This window comes from Narcine bancroftii, chromosome 6 (genome assembly GCF_036971445.1).
Source record: "Narcine bancroftii isolate sNarBan1 chromosome 6, sNarBan1.hap1, whole genome shotgun sequence".
In the NCBI taxonomy this organism is placed as follows: Eukaryota; Metazoa; Chordata; class Chondrichthyes; order Torpediniformes; family Narcinidae; genus Narcine; species Narcine bancroftii.
The window spans coordinates 197,445-214,721 of NC_091474.1; the positions used below are offsets into that span (position 1 = coordinate 197,445).

The window sequence follows — 17,277 nt, forward strand, 5'->3', positions numbered from 1 at the left end:
AATTTTAAGGGACCTCTCCTCTCCACGAATGGGAACACCTTCCTCTCTATCATTGATGAGTACTCACGCTTCCCATTTGCCATTCCATGTCCATGTCCACTTCTTTGGCTTGGCTTCGCGGATGAAGATTTATGGAGGGGGTAAAAGTCCACGTCAGCTGCAGGCTCGTTTGTGGCTGACCAGTCCGATGCGGGACAGGCAGACACGGTTGCAGCGGCTGCAGGGGAAAATTGGTTGGTTGGGGTTGGGTGTTGGGTTTTTCCTCCTTTGCCTTTTGTCAGTGAGGTGGGCTCTGCGGTCTTCTTCAAAGGAGGTTGCTGCCCGCCAAATTGTGAGGCGCCAAGATGCACGGTTTGAGGTGATATCAGCCCACTGGCGGTGGTCAATGTGGCAGGCACCAAGAGATTTCTTTAGGCAGTCCTTGTACCTTTTCTTTGGTGCACCTCTGTCACGGTGGCCAGTGGAGAGCTCGCCATATAACACGATCTTGGGAAGGCGATGGTCCTCCATTCTGGAGACGTGACCCACCCACCGCAGCTGGATCTTCAGCAGCGTGGACTCGATGCTGTCGACCTCTGCCATCTCGAGTACTTCGACGTTAGGGATGAAAGCGCTCCAATGGATGTTGAGGATGGAGCGGAGACAACGCTGGTGGAAGCATTCTAGGAGCCGTAGGTGATGCCGGTAGAGGACCCATGATTCGGAGCCGAACAGGAGTGTGGATATGACAACGGCTCTGTATATGCTTATCTTTGTGAGGTTTTTCAGTTGGTTGTTTTTCCAGACTCTTTTGTGTAGTCTTCCAAAGGCGCTATTTGCCTTGGCGAGTCTGTTGTCTATCTCATTGTCGATCCTTGCATCTGATGAAATGGTGCAGGCGAGATAGGTAAACTGGTCCACTACATCAGTCATAAAGGCCCTAGACTCCTTTTTCACCCTGTTCGAGTATCCCAGCTATATTCATAGTGACCGGGGCTTAGCCTTTATGAGTGATGAGCCTTGTCAGTACCTGCTGATGAGAGGCATCATGTTCAGCAGGACTACTAGCTACAACCCCCGGGGGAATGGGCAGGTTGAAAAGGAGAACGCCACCATCTGTCAAATTGGCCCTGAAGTCAAAGGCCCTTCCAGACTCACGCTGACAGAAAGTCTTCCCTATGGCACTCCATTCCATCCGGTCGCTACTATGTACTACGACCAAAGCTATTCCTCTCGGGCTCCTATTCACTTTCGAAAGAAGATTGGCATCGGGAATTACACTCCAAATCTGGCTCACCACTCTTGGTCCAGTCCTTCTCAGGAAGAACGTGAGAAGAAGCAAGACTGACCCCCCTGGTGGAGAGGGTGACACTGCTCCATGCCTTTCCCATGTACGCCTATGTGGTGTACCCAGATGGCAAGGAGGTCGCCATCTCCATCAGGGAACTGGCACCTGCTAGAACAGAGCTTATTCTCGCCACCCCCAGTCAGGGTCTGGGGGGGATCCAGTTTATGAAGAAAGTGCATCCCCCTCCACCAATGTGCCGGAGACCCAGACTGCCTCTCCTCCCTCACAAGAGGACCAGAAGACCCAAGGAGTCCAAGGCCCCCACCCCCCCCCCCCCCCAGGTGCTAAGGCGTTCCACCAGGATCTCCAGACCCCCGGATCGCTTAAATCTGTAAATTTGCAAATAATTGTATATTTTTCTACCATTTCTTTTCTGAATCCATGTTCTCTGTCTTCATTCACAGACCCTAAATTCTGCAGGAAGGGGTGAATGCAGTGAACTGAGATTCACTGGTAGAATGTTGTGCTGATGGTTGGCCTTGCCTCCCAGCTCTTCCTCCATCTGCTCACATATAATCCTGGTTTCCCGCCTAAATCCAGAACCCTTCTGAAGACTACTGCGAGACTCTACCCATTGTTATAAGCTAATAAAAGCATTTGTTCTCTCTCCAGTCGTGAGAGCTTTTATTCATGCTACAGTATCAGAGTTCCCCAAACTGCTGTCAGGACAACAGTGGGCATCTGTGGACAAAGTATCTCAGTCTTCCTTTTCCCACTGAAACTACTGGGTGAGCACACTGACATACAGCTCCAGAAGGCAGCGTTAGCACCCGTGAACAAAGCAACTCAGCGTGTGGCTTGCTGAAGCTGCTAGATGAGCATGCACAGCCAGACCAATTTCTGATTGCCTGCAGTCCAATCCACTGACTAACCTCTCCAAAACAAGCATGCTGGGCTTTTTAAACTGTCCAGTGCATGCCTCCAGCTCTCTCCATTGGTGGAGAGAGGTTAACAGCTGCAGGCTCGCTCTTCTGCAAGCCTGTGGACTTCCAGCATGTGGTTTTCGTGCTTTGACAGCTGTGAAAGTTCCCTAGCGGTAGCCTAGTACTACTACAGCATCTAGTGTGTAAATTCCCATGCAGTAGGTTCAGTCCTATCCTCAGTCAAAAATAAAATCATCCAAGGTCCATAAGTTAGTTTTCATCTCCACTCTGTAAGCTGACTCATCGTTCTTGCTTATGAGCCCCACCACAGTCGTGTTGTCAGCCAACTTGACGATGTGATTAGAACTGTATCTTGCTGCACAGTCATGGGTCAGCAGGGTAAACAGCAGTGGACTGAGTGCACAGCCCTGGAGGGCCCCAGTGCTGTTGGACATGCTGTTTCCGAACCAGACTGACTGAGTTCTTCCAGTCAAGAAGCAGCAGGTTCAACTTCCTAATCCGGTGCTGTGGCATGATTGTATTAAATGCTGAGCTGGTCTATGAACAGCATTTGAACATATCAGTCTTTATTTTCCATGTGGGTGAGGGCTAGGTGAAGCATGGTGGCAATGGCATCATCTGTACATTGGTGGGAGAAAAGGAATACCTGATGTTATGAGCCAGACAAGTGAAGTTAGTAAAGGAGCAGTGTGAAGAGGATAGGATGGAAAGGTTGAGGCAGTACCAAATAAATTGGATTGGGGATCACAAACACTTAAAGATTATTAATGGCACAGCCTCATCCCAAACTCTGTCCTCCCTGGCATTACAATGATTTTCAATATCCCATCAGTTTTAACTGAGTTTTTGATAAATGGATTAATCAGCAGGGATTCCAATATTTCAACTTGCCAGTCAGTTCCTGTTAGAGTGGGTGTGCAGTGCTTGGAGCGTAAAAGGGAGCAGGTCTTGCAGGAGAGTGTGTTGTTCAGGATAATGACCTGATGTTGAAAAGAATGAACTTTCATGTTGTTAAATGCTGATCAGTGGAGGTGGAAAAAAAGGAGAGATATCCCTTATCTTTAAATATTTAATGGGAGGATATATTCATGAAAGTTATTGTATTGAAATAAATTCACAGAGGGGTCAGAGCCAGGGAATTAATCTTTCTGCAGCATTGGCTTCATATATAGTTCAATGCACCATACCTCCATTAGACACCCACAAACTGATGCCATCCAGACAATTTATGGGACTTCTTTACATACTCTTGTGTCATGCATATCAATGCCATGATTAGGGTGTGAAGATTGTTGTGATAATTAATTATTGTTACCGGCTGCAGCTGAATGGGTAATTCATCAAGAAAAAAACCCAAATAATACACATTAAATTAAATTCCAAAGTTCTGTCATTGTGGTTTTTCTGATCAGATCCAAATTTGTGATCTCTTTGGACAGATTCAGATTTACTGTCGGAGTACATATACGACATTCTTTTTCTTGCAGGTCAGGCAGAATTACAATTTTGGCAGTGCAAAATAAAAGGCACACCTTATACATGTGAACAAATAAAGAAGTGTAAACAAACTGCAATACAGAGAAGAAAAATATAGTTTTAAGCTGAAAGGGAAAAGGTTTAGGGGGAAGTTCTTCACTCAGAGAGTAGTGGGACAGTGAAATGAGGTGAATGCAGGCTCACCTGTGTGTTTAAGAATAAATTGGATAGATATATGGATGGGAGAGGCCTGGAGGGCTATGGAATGGGAGGTCAGTGGGACTAGGGAGATAATGGTTGGGACAGATGAAAGGCGACAAATGGCCAGTTTTCTTTGTTATAGTCTTCTATGGTTCTAAGTGCAAAAGTAAGAGTCCTTAAATGTCCCTGATTGAGTTTGTTGTTGAAGAATCTGATGGTGGAGCAGCTGTTCCTGAACCTGGTGGTGCAAGTCTTGTGGCACCTATATCTCTTTCTTGAAGTGCGTGTCCTGGATGGTGTGGATCCTTGATGATAGCTGCTGCTCTCTAATGGCAGTGTTCCCTGTACATGTTCTCAATGATGGGGAGGGTTTTGCCTATGATGTCCTAGAACATAGAACAATACAGCACAGTACAGGCCCTTTGGCCCTCAATGTTGTGCCGACCCATATATCCCTTGCTTTAAAAAAGACTACCCCTCTTCCCCCCTGTAGAGCTCGTCGAAAGAATCAAAGACTTGTTGGTCCAAACCAAGGATTTTATTAGCAAAAGACAGGAGCTCTTCACAGGTGGCCGACCAGTCCGGAATGATCCCACCTGGCTAGGGACACAACCCTTTAAGGCCCAGACAGTAGGCGTGGCTAAGCTCTCAGCCAATCGCTGTAAGCATAGTCTAGATTCTGTAACTATATACACTATATACGTTGGTGATAGATCTGTACTATCACACCCCCAAACCCTCTAATTTGCTTTCATCCATATGACTGAGACTTTTAAATCCCCCCAATGTTTCAGCTTCCACCACCATCCCTGGCAATGCATTATAGGGACCCACAACTCTATGTAAAAAAACTGTTCCCTGATGTCTCGCCTAAACTTCCCTCCCTTAACTTTGTACATATGTCCTCTAGTATTTGCTGATCCTGCCTTCGGAAACAGGTGGTGGCTGTCCAGCACCTCTGCCTCTCAGAATCTTATAGACCCCTATCAAGTCTCCTCTCATCCTTCTACGCTTCGGAGAAAAGTCTTGGCTCTGCTAACCTTGCCTCAAAAAGACTTGTTTCCAAATCCAGGGGCAACATCCTGGTAAATCTCCTCTGCACCCTCTCTGTAGCTTCTACAACCTTCCTATAATGTCTTACCAAAGATTTGTTGAGTTGTAACATGACCTCTCTACTCCTGAATTCAATCCCCCTATTAATGAATTCCAGCATCCCGTAGGCCTTCTTAACTGTCCTATAAAGCTGTGGAATGACCTATAGGATATGGATTTGGACCCCAAGGTCCTCTGTTCATCCACACTCTTAAGTAACTGACCATCAACCCAGTACTCAACCTTCTGGATAGTCCTTCCAAAATGTATCACCTCATACTTAGCCAGACTGAAATTTGTCTGCTACTTTTCTACCCATCTCTTCATCCTGTCTATATCCTCTGTCACCTTAAACAACCTTCATCTCATCCACAACTCCTCCATAGAAACATAAAAGATAGAAGCAGGAGTAGGTCATTCGGCCCTTCAAGCCTGCTCCGCCATTCAATGAGATCATGGCTGATCTTAAAGTTCAGTAACCCATCCCCGCCTTCTCTCCGTAACCCCTAATTCCCTTATACTGAAGAAATATATCTAATTCCCTCTTAAATATATTCAATGAACCTGCCTCTAATGCTCTCTGTGGCAATGAATTCCACAGATTCACCACCCTCTGGGTCAAGAAATTCCTCCTCATCACAGTTCTAAATGGTTTGCCTATTATCCTCGAACCATGGCCCCGGGTTCTAGACTCCCCCACCATTGGAAACATCCCTTCCGCATCCATTCTGTCCAGTCCTGCCAGAATTTTATAGGTCTCTATGAGATCCCCTCTCAATCTTCTAAACTCCAGCAAGTACAATCCCAAATTGCGCAATCTTTCCTCAAGTTATTCCTGCCATTCCAGGTATCAGCCTGGTGAATCACCTTTGCACTCCCTCCATTGCAAGAAAATCCTTCCTCAGATAAGGCGACCAAAACTGCACACAATACTCCAGGTGGGGTCTCACCAAGGCTCTGTTCAGCTGCAGTAAGGTATCCTTGTTCCTATACTCAAACCCTCTTGATATGAAGCCCAACATACCATTTGCCTTTTTAACCGCCTGCTGTACCTGCATGCTCGCCTTCAGTGACTGGTGCACAAGAACCCCTAGGTCTCTCTGCACTTCCCCATCTCCCAATCTATTGCCATTCAAATAGTAATCTGCCCTCCGGTTTGTATTACCAAAGTGGATAACCTAACATTTATCCACATTGTAGTGCATTTGCCATGCATCTGCCCAGTCCCCCAATTTATCCAAATCACACTGGAGCTTTCTGACCCCCTCTTCAGTGCATATAACCCCTCCGAGCTTAGTGTCGTCTGCAAATTTGAAGATATTACATCCAATCCCCTCATCCAGATCATTAATGTAAATTGTAAACAGCTGGGGTCCCTAAGGCTCACTGGCCTATAATTCCCTGCTTTTTCTCTAATCCCCTTTTTTAATAGTGGGGTAACATTAGCTACGTGGGTACTGATCCTGAGTCTATCGAGTTCTGGAAATTAATTCTTAAAGCATCTGTTATCTGAATGGCCACTTCTTTAAGTACCCTAGGATGTAGATTATCAAGCCCTTGGGATTTATCTGCCTTCAATCCCATCAATTTCCCCAAGACCATGTCCTTAGAGATACTGATTTCTTTCAGCTCCTCCCTTGCATTAGTCTCTATGTTTCCCAATATCCTTGGGAGGTTATTTGTATCCTCTCTTGTGAAAACAGAACTAAAGTAAGAATTTAATTGATCTGCCATTTCCTTATTCGCCATTATATTCCCCTGATTCTGACTGCAAGGGACCTACTCTGGATTTCCTCTTGACATATCTATAAAAGCGTTTGCAGTTGGTTTTTGTTTCCCGCAAGCTTACTTTCGTAATTTATTTTTGCCCTCTTGATTAATCCCTTTGTCCTCCTTTGCTGCATCTTGAACTGTTCCCAGTTTTCGGATTTGGTACTTTTTTTGGCCAATTGATATGCTTTCTCTTTGGACCTAATGCTGTCTCTAATTTCCCTTGTTATCCATGGTTGAGTCACCTTTTTTGGTTTATTTTTATGCCAAACCGGTATAAACAATTTCTGCAATTCTTCCATTAGATCTTTGAATGCTTTCCATTGTCTAACCACTGTCAACCCCCCCCATAAACACCACCCAATCAATCTTACTCAACTCCCGTCTCATACCATCATAATTCCCTTTATTTAAATTCAGGACATTAGTCTTGGTTTTAATTTCTTCACTCTCCATGTCGAGTGAGAATTCGATCATATTGTGATCGCTCCTACCCGAGGGGCCTCGTACAACAAGATTGCTGATTAGCCCCTTTTCATTGCCTAATACCCAGTCTAAAATGGCCTGCTCCCGAGTTGGTTCCTCGACATATTGGTCTAGATAACTGTCCCTTAAACATTCAAAGAATTCCTCCTCCTCAGTATTTTTACTATTTTGGCTAGTCCAATCTATATGTAAATTAAAGTCTCCCATAATGACAGCTGTTCCCTTATTGCACACTTCTCTAATTTATCTTTTTATGCCTTCCCTCACCTCTACATTACTATTTGGAGGCCTATATACCACCCCCACTAACGTTTTCCACCCCTTGCTATTCCTCAGTTCTACCCATATAGATTCCGCATCTTCCGAGTTAATATCCTTCCTGTCAATTCTCTCACCATCAAAGCTACCCCACCCCCTTTTCTTTCTTGCCAATCCCTCCTAAATATTGTATACCCCGGGATGTTAAGTTCCCAACCTTCATGTCATCCACAAACTTATTGACCCATGCATTTGCCTCTTCATCCAGGTCATTTATAAAAATCACAAGAGCAAGGGTCCCAGAGAAGATTTCTGATGTACTCCAGTGGTCACCAACTTCTTGGCAGAATACTTTCCTACTCTCTGTCTTCTTTCTGCAAGCCAATTTTTTTTATCCATTCAGCTAATTTTCCACTGATCCTGTGTCTCATGACTTTCTGGATGAGTCTCTCATTAAACATTAAAACATTACAGTACTGTACAGGCCCTTCAGCTCTCCATGTTGTGCCAAACCATATAAAAGTGCTAACACCCCCCCCTACCATATAAACCTCACTTTCCTTTTGTCCATGTGCCTATCTAATGGTCTTTTAAAGACCCCTAATGTTTCAACCTCTACCACCACTCCTGGCAAGGCAATCCAGGCCTCAACAACTCTCTGAGTAAAAAAAACTTCCCCTGATGTCTCCCGTATACTTCCCTCCCTTAATCTTACACCCTCCCTTACTCTTATACGTATGTCCTCTAGTGGTTGTTATTCCCACAAGGAGGACCTTGACAAATGCCTTGCTAAAATCCACGTAGACCACATCTACTGCCCTACCCTCATCAATTTCTTTTGTTACCTCTTCAAAAAAACTGAATTTGACTCATGAGGCACGACCTTCCCTTCACAAAGCCCTGCTGACTAACCTTGAGTAGACTGGACTTCTCCAAATGCTCATAGATCCCATCCTTAAGAATCCTCTCCATTAATTTACACATCACTGACGTAAGACTCACCGGTCTATAATTCCCAGGATTCTCCCTATTTTTAAACAAGGGTTCTACATTTGCCATTCTCAAATCCTCCTGCACCTCCCCTGCGGCCAAAGAGAATTCAAAAATCACAGCTACTGCCCCAGCTACCTCTTTCCTCACTTCCCTCAGCAGCCTGGGGTATATCACGTCCGGCTTCAGGGCCTTATCAATCAATATTTTTAAGAAGATCCAATACTTCCTCATCCTTAATCTCCAATTTGTCCAGTACAAAGCACTGATCAATTTCGACCTCACCATGATCAAGGTCCTTTTTATCTTGTGAATACTGATGCAAAGTATTCATTTAGAGCCTCCCCAAACTCCTCCGCCTCCAGGTACATATTGCCTCCCTTATCCTTTAGCTGGGCTCTGTCCACTATCTTTTGCAGGGCTTTATGCTCAGGGGCATTGGTGTCCCAATACCAGAACATGATGCAGCCCCTAACTTCGAAAAATGGTTTTCAATGTGTCTTAGCACACTCTTCTGAATACCAAATTCATACATGTTTGATGAATAGGAATAAGAACCACAAAGCATATTTAGGCAATGGAAAATACAGACACTTTGTTGCTTACATCAATTATAATCATGGTCTGATTATAATACTCCAAGTTCTTGACAGAGATATATGTCCTTCATCAGGAAAGGAGAGCTTTTTCACCATTGTGGCCTGTTATTGCTATTCACCAAATGCTGGTAATTGCTATAAGGTGATGACTCTGCTCCAGAGGTACTCTCTGAAGAAGCATTTGTCATTGATTTTTCTTTCATTGCTAATAGCAATAAAGCCTACACCACAGTCAGCTTATACGTATCTTGAATCATTGCCTGTAAATCTAAAGACATGACAGTTTGATGAAGGAGCTAAGCGGAAAATTAAATGGTGATCTTGCGAGATTCACATACTGTACCACAATATACTTGATTCTAAATGATCAAGTTGGCCTTTGGTTATCCACAGAGAACCAAGTACAAATGGATAAGTGGAAGGACTGTGAGTAAATTGCTGTTCAGCAATTGCTCTTTTGTAGGGTAAACATGCATTGTCAGCACACAGTCTATGGTACAAATTGAAAAAGTTATTTTTAGATTTTATCTTGTGCATGGCACTATTGATTTTAAATTAAAGTTTCATTTTCTTTCCTTGTCCACCTCATGAACCTTTGGGAAATGACAAATGTTCATTTTGTAGTTGTATGAAGTCGGAGGAGGAGGAGCTTGGAGAGAGTCGGGCTGTGAGTCAGAGGAGGAGGAGCTTGCTGAAAGTGAGGAGAAGGTAAGCTATGAAAGTTGGGGGCTTACCGGGGCTTGGGCCTACTTGGTTCGGCTGTGAGTCGGAGGAGGAGCTTGGAGAGAGTCGGGCTGTGAATCAGAGGAGGAAGAGCTTGCTGAAAGTGACAGGGCTAATTGGTCAAGGGGCCAATAAAAGGAGCGAAAGGGGAGGGAGCGGCCAGCGAGGAGCGGCTCAGTGAGTGGCAAGGAGAAAAGGTAAGCTGAGTTATTTGCCTTCGTATTCAGAGTCATGCCAATAGGGTTAGTGCTCTGTACAGGGTATCAGATGTGGGAACAATGGGTGACCTCCACCCTCCCAAATGGCCACATCTGCACCAGGTGTACCGAGATGCAGTTACTAAGGGAGTGAATTAGGGATATGGTGTTGCAGATTGATGACCTGCGGCTTGTAAGGGAGAGTGAGGAGTTAATCGACTCAACTTTCAGGGTGATAAATACTCCAGAACCCGTGTCAGGTAAGTGGGAAACCGTCAGGGGAGGAAAGAAAAAAGCGAGTAAAACGGAGAGCACACCAGTGACTATCCCACTCAGCAACAGTTATGTTGTGTTGGATTCTGTTGAGGGAGATGACCAGACAGAAGATGGCCACGGGCACCGGGTCAATGGCAATGAGCCTGGCAGAGTGGTGCAAAAGAAAAGGAAAAGGAGAAATGCAGTAGTTATTGGGGACTCCATTGTCAGGGGTACAGATAGGAGGTTCTGTGAGCCAGGTAAGTATACCCGCATGGTGTGCTGCCTCCCTGGTGCAAGGGTACAAGATATTACAAATCGGGTCCAAAATATTCTGAGAGGAGAGGGAGAGCAGCCTGATGTCTTGGTACATGTGGGTACAAACGACATTGACAAGAAAAGGGAGGAGGTAATGAAAAGGGATTACAGTGAGCTGGGATGAAAACTGAAAGACAGGAACACGAGGGTGGTGATCTCAGGATTACTACCTGTTCCAAATGCAAATGATGAAAAGAATGTAAGGATAAATGAACGTGTGGCTGAGGTGCTGGTGTACAAGGCAAGGATTTGGCTTCTTGGATCATTGGGATCTCTTTTGGGGAAGGCATGATCTTTATAAGAGGGACGGGTTGCACCTAAATCCAAAAGGTGTCAACATTTTGGCAAGTATGTTTGGTACAGCAGTAGGGCAAGGTTTAAACTAATTTGGCAGGGGTATGGGAACCAGAGTGATAGGGAAAAGGGTAGGGAAGTTAAAGTAATGGCCAGGAAAAGTAAAATAGGAAAAGTAATGTTGGGAGGAGAAAGTAAAAGATCAGATGGTGCAGTGAGTTTTCGGGTCAATGATAGTGTTAAGAAAATTACAAAGAAAAATAGTGGGCAGAAAAATCAAAAGAAAGGTTACAGAAGTCACTGGATATTAAAAGGACAAAGAGCATAAGGGCACTTTATCTGAATGCCCGCAGTATTAGAAATAAAGTTAGTGAACTTGAGGCGCAAATCGGTACCCATGCCTATGATTGGGTAGCCATCACGGAAACATGGGTACAGGGTGACCCTAAATGGGAATTAAACTTTCAAGGGTATCAGGTGGTGCAAAGAGATAGACAGGATGGTAAGGGAGGTGGAGTTGCACTCTTAATCAAAGATGAGCTCCAGGCAGTAGTGAGGGATGATATAAGATCTAAAGAGCATAATGTTGAGTCCATTTGGGTAGAGATAAAGAATAACAAAGGGAAAAAATTATAGGTGGGTGTTATCTATCGCCCACCAAATAACAATAGTTTAGTGGCACAGGAAATAAATAAGTGAGGCATGTAATAATGATACGGCAGTCGTCATGGGGGACTTTAACTTCCACATAGATTGGGAAAATCAAGTTGGTCGTGGGAGTCTGGAAGAGGACTTCATAGAATGCATCCACGATAGCTTTCTTGAGCAGCATGTTAAGGAACCCACAAGAGAAAATGCTCTCCTGGATCTAGTGTTGTGCAATGAGATAGGTAGAGTAAATGATGTAATAGTCAGAGAGCATCTGGGAAATAGCGATCATAGTATGATTGAATTTCTCATTCAGATGGAAGGGGAAATAGTTAGATCTAAAACTAATATGCTTAAACAGGGGTGACTACCATACGATGAGGGAGGAATTGGGCAGAGTGGACTGAGAGCACAGGCTAATTGATGAAACAGTTGAGGAACAGTGGAAGATTTTCAAAGAAATAATTTGTCATGCTCAACAAAAATATATTCCAGTCAGAAAAAAGGGCAGTAAGGGAGGGAAAATCAACTGTGGTTAACAAAGGAAATAAAGGAGAGTATAAAATTGAAGGCGCAGGTGTACAAAGCTGCAAAGAGCAGTGGGAAACTGGAAGATTGGGAAAACTTTAAGAGACAACAAGGGGTTACAAAGCGGGTAATAAGAAATGGGAAAAAGGATTATGAAAGTAAATTGGCACAAAATATAAAAACAGAAAGCAAAAAATTTTATAAATATATGAAACGGAAGAGGGTGGCCAGAGTTAACATAGGACCCTTGGAGGATGAGAAAGGAAAACTGGTAGCAAAAAATGAGGAAATGGCCGAGGCATTAAACAAATATTTGTGTCAGTCTTCATGGTGGAAGACACGTCCAGCATGCCCAAGTGCGGAGTTAAGGATGCGAATGTTGGGGAGGGCCTTGATAAAATAGTTGTTACAAAGGAAGTAGTGATGGAGAAACTAATGGGACTAAAGCCAGACAAATCACCTGGTCCTGATGATATGCATCCAAGGGTTCTGAAGGAAATGGCAGAAGTTATAGTTGATGCATTGGTGGTCATAGACCAAAATTCCTTGGATTCTGGGCAGGTTCCGGCAGACTGGAAGACAGCAAATGTCACGCCACTTTTTAAGAAGGGATGTAGGCAGAAGACTGGAAATTATCAGCCAATTAGCTTGACATCTGTAGTTGGAAAAATGCTTGAAGCTGTCATTAAAGATGAAATAGTGAAACTTTTGGAACGTAAGGGTTCAATCAGGCAGACGCAGCATGGTTTTAGAAAGGGAAGATCTTGTTTGACAAACTTATTAGGATTCTTTAAGGATATAATGGGTGCAGTGGATAGAGGGGAACAGGTTGATGTTGTATATTTGGATTTCCAGAAAGCGTTTGATAAGGTGCCGCACAAGAGACTTATCAGTAAGTTACAGGAAAGTGGAGTCCGGTGAAGTATATTGGCCTGGATTGAAAATTGGTTGTCTGACAGGAGGCAGAGAGTCGGGATAAATGGGAGTTTTTCAGGTTGGCAGAGAGTGGTAAGTGGGGTGCTGCAGGGGTCGGTGTTAGGCCCACAACTGTTCATGATTTACATTGATGATTTGGAGGAGGGGACAAAATGTGGTGCAGCCAGGTTTGCGGATGACACCAAATTGAGTGGAAGAGCAAATTGTAATGAGGATGTGGAGAGTCTGCAGAGGGATAGAGTTAAGCTGATGGGCAAAGGTCTGGCAGATGGAGTACAATGTTAGTAAGGGTGAGGTTATCCACTTTGGCAAGAAAAATAAAAGAGCTGAATATTATTTAAAGGGTGAAAAACTACAGCATGCTGTAGTGCAGAGGGACTTGGGAGGGCTTGTGCATGAATCACAAAAAGTAAGGTTGCAGGTGCAGCAGGTTATTAAGAAGGCAAATGGAATGCTGGCCTTCGTCGCTAGAGGAAATGAATTCAAGAGTACCGAGGTAATGTTGCATCTGTATAAGGTACTGGTGAGATCGCACCTGGAGTACTGTGTCCAGTTCTGGTCTCCATATTTGAGGAAGGATATTCTGGCTTTGGAGACAGTCCAGAGGAGGTTTACTAGGTTGATCCCTGGGATGAAGGGGTTGACTTATGATGAAAGATTAAATCGTTTAGGATTGTATTCGCTCGAGTTCAGAAGAATGAGAGGAGATCTTATAGAAACATATAGGATTATGAAGGGTATGGATAGGATAGATGTAGGAAGGTTTTTTGAGCTGGCCGGGGATACTAAAATGAGAGGACATAGTCTCAAGATTCGGGGGAGTAGATTTAGGACAGAGATGAGGAAAAATAGTTTTTCCCAGAGAGTAGTAAATGTTTGGAATTTTCTAACCAGGGAAGTGGATGAGGGTGCCTCATTAAACATATTTAAAATTCGGTTAGATAAATTTTTACATGATAGAGGAATAAGGGGATACGGGGAGAAGGCAGGTGGGTGGAGTTAGGTCATAATCGTATTGAATGGTGGAGCAGGCTCGATGGGCCATTTTTGGCCTACTCCTGTTCCTACTTCCTATGAAAGCTAATCTTTAACTCAAAATGGGCACTTATTTGCAGCCTCATTTGGTAAAGATTCTCCTACATCAGAAAAGAGTTAATAAACTGATCTAGGCAGTTAATTAAATCTGATTTATATCTGGACAGCCCTGTTAGGTTTATACATCTTGAGGGACTGTGTAAGATGAAAAAGATACTAGAAGAAAGATACAAATGTACTTGGAAGGACCTGATTTTCTAGAATCAGGCTGAGTTCTTGGATGTCCTGATAGAAGCAGGCTAACAAGCCATGTCACGTGACTGTCTCCTGTCTGAGGCATAAAATGTAAGCATATAAAAGGCTCAGATTTTTAAGAAGGGTACATCAAGATAGGTACATCTACTTCCTGTCAATAAATATTCCAAATGTTTTTATGTCTGACCTCTTAATAAGACAATCATTAATCTTTAATGAAAATAAATATTGTTTATTGATTCACAGTATTATTTCCGAGATAAAATCAGTGATAATTTGCAACAATCAGAATCACCTTGTTAAGCAGACTGAGGTGAGGTGTTTTACCTGGTGTGAATTTCTACAATGCATTGCTTTGGTGTGAATTCCATTATTAAACCGATTGCTTGGCAATGCATTTATTTTTTGTAGTATAATGTTGAGAAATGAGTAAAACAATAAAATAACAGAAAACCAAGAATGCCAGGCATTTGAACAATATCATAATTTCAAATGTTGAGTGTTATTTGAGTAACATGCATTGTCTCAAACCTGGCAACTGCCTAGATTGACAACCTGAGCATGAACACAGCTGTGATGGAAATCTAGATGATAATGCAGAGCCAGTGAAGAAATTGATGGCTTGACCATTGAGGTCATTAAGAGTATCAAGTTCCTTGAAGGGCACTTGGCGGAGAACATCATCTGGTCCTGTAACACCAGTTCCATAGCCAAGAAAGCACAGCAGCACCTCTCCTTCCTGCGGCTGAGGAAAGTTCGTCTCCCACCCTCCATCCTAACTATATTCTACAGAGAATGTAATGATTCACAGTATTATTTCCTAGATAAAATCAGTGAGAATTTGCGACAATCAGAATCACCTTGTTAAGCAGACTGAGGTGAGGTCCTGCTTTGGAAGCTGTATCATTTCAGACCACAAGACACTGCAGAGAATAGTGAAGTCAATGGAAAAGATCATTGGGGGATCTCTTCCTATCATGAAGGTCATCTACAACACTCGATGCAGGTGAAAGGCAATAAACATTGAGGATGACTCCATACAACCCTCATGTAAACTGTTTTCCTTTCTGTCATCTGGTAGGAGGTACCGTGGCACTTGGGTCCTTGGTCCAGATTGGGAAAGTTTTTTTCCAAGAACATATGTGGATGGTGTTCTGTGGACATTTACTTTATATATCTTAATATTTCAATGTGTTTAACTATTCTAACATACTTATATAAATATGCTCCGTGTTGCTGGAGAAAAGCTATCTCTTCTTTACTATGCAAGCAAGGTATGAATGATGAATAAAAGTGACTTGACTTGAAGTACTCAGGTATTAAATACTGACCTTCAACCAAGACTTCATTAATAATGATATAGAATGTTAAAAGTTACAACACAGAAAGAGGCTATTCACTCACTGAATGTCTGCATCAGTTCTCTACCAGAGCAACTCTCAAGTTCCACACACTTTTCTCTGTGGCCTTGTGTGGTGAATGTCTGCCAAGCTGCCTGTCTCCCCTCTGGTGAGCCTTGCTGTACTAACACTGGCTATGCATTATCTCTACTGTTAAGGACACTCCCCTTGGATATAACTGTATATGCATCTATTGTCTTTCATTATTGTGCTATGAGTTTCTTCTAATAAAAGCCATGATTATTGTTTGACCACATCGTCTTTGTCTACTTCATCAACTAGCACTTCAATTTTATTAGCAGAAATGGATGCAGCACTCAAGCTAGAGTGGCTGATAATCGACCAGTCTGCCCCAAGGGCTAGAGAAATTTTCAACCACTGGATTGTTTGTTTCGATTACTACATGGCTCAAAACAACAAGGTCAATGAGGCGATACAGTGGGGCCAACTGAACTCTCTGCTGGGTGAGGTCCTTTTCGCCGTAATGCAAGGAGCTACCACTCTGGCTATAGCCCAGGAATGCCTGACTGCTTACTGTGCAGTGCCACGGAACGTGGTGCTTGCTCGACACCAGTTGCTAACTAGACGCCAGAAACCTGTGGAAAGTGATGCTGCCTATGCACTGGCTCTCGACTCACTGGCAAATGAATATGATGTCAGGGCAGTCAATGTGCAACAACACCACAATGCCTTGAAGCTGGATGCTTTAGTCAACGGGAATGACTCCAGTTACATCCGACAGAGGCTGCTGGAGACGGAGCCTTTAACCTACGACCGGCAGTCACTCTAACCAAAACACTGAGTAGTGCCATGTGGTCCAGTGAAATGCTAGAAACTGAAAAGGAAACATCCAGGAGTGCTGGAACCCCGAAGGAAAGATAAAAGCAAACTCCTGAATAATGCTACTTCTATGATAAGGGATGGCATCCCAGTCAGAAGTGCCTGGCTCGATACCTGCAGCTATTGTGGGAAACTCAGCCACTTTGCAAAAGCGTGTAAGGCGAAAAGTACTTTCACTGATAAGAAGAAGAGAAGCACCAAGAAAATGTGTCCTGGAGCTGCAGGAATGGAAGACATCTGTGAAAAGGGGGGATTTTCAGACGAGCAGGCTGAGTCAACTTCAAGATCCCCCGTGATAGCTCAATTGATTCCAAAGCTTGGGGGATGTTACGGACTGGAACGGTCGACTATGAAGAGGGAAGTGAATGGTGACACTCTTGATTGTCTAATAGACTCGGGGAGTGCTGACAGCTACATCCAAGACAGAATTACCGGAGCCTTAAATTTGCGGAGATATCCAGCGAACCGAAAGATAACGATGGCTTGTAGTGAACTTACAAAAACTGTATGGGACAAGTGTAAAGTTACTTTAAATGTGCAGAAACATTGCCTGGCTGATGTGTGACTCTTTATTATGCCGGAGCTCTGCGCCCCTGTGGTACTGGGGTTAGATATTCAATCTCAGATGAACAGTGTAGTGTTAAATTTTGGTGGGCCACTACCCACACTTACCATCCCCTGCGCTAGTTACTGTGGTCTGTCCACATTAAAGATCTAAGCTCCCTCCCTTTTCAGTGATTTATCCCGCGAGTGTCGGCTGATTGC

At 43.7% G+C, this 17,277-nt stretch overlaps 1 protein-coding gene across 12 annotated transcripts in view; it reads right to left on the reverse strand.

Annotated features, from left to right (window-relative positions):
* Window positions 1–17,277, reverse strand: part of LOC138735582 (uncharacterized) — a 107,226-nt gene that overhangs the window by 48,916 nt on the left and 41,033 nt on the right. The gene's annotated exons all lie outside the window — the stretch shown is intronic.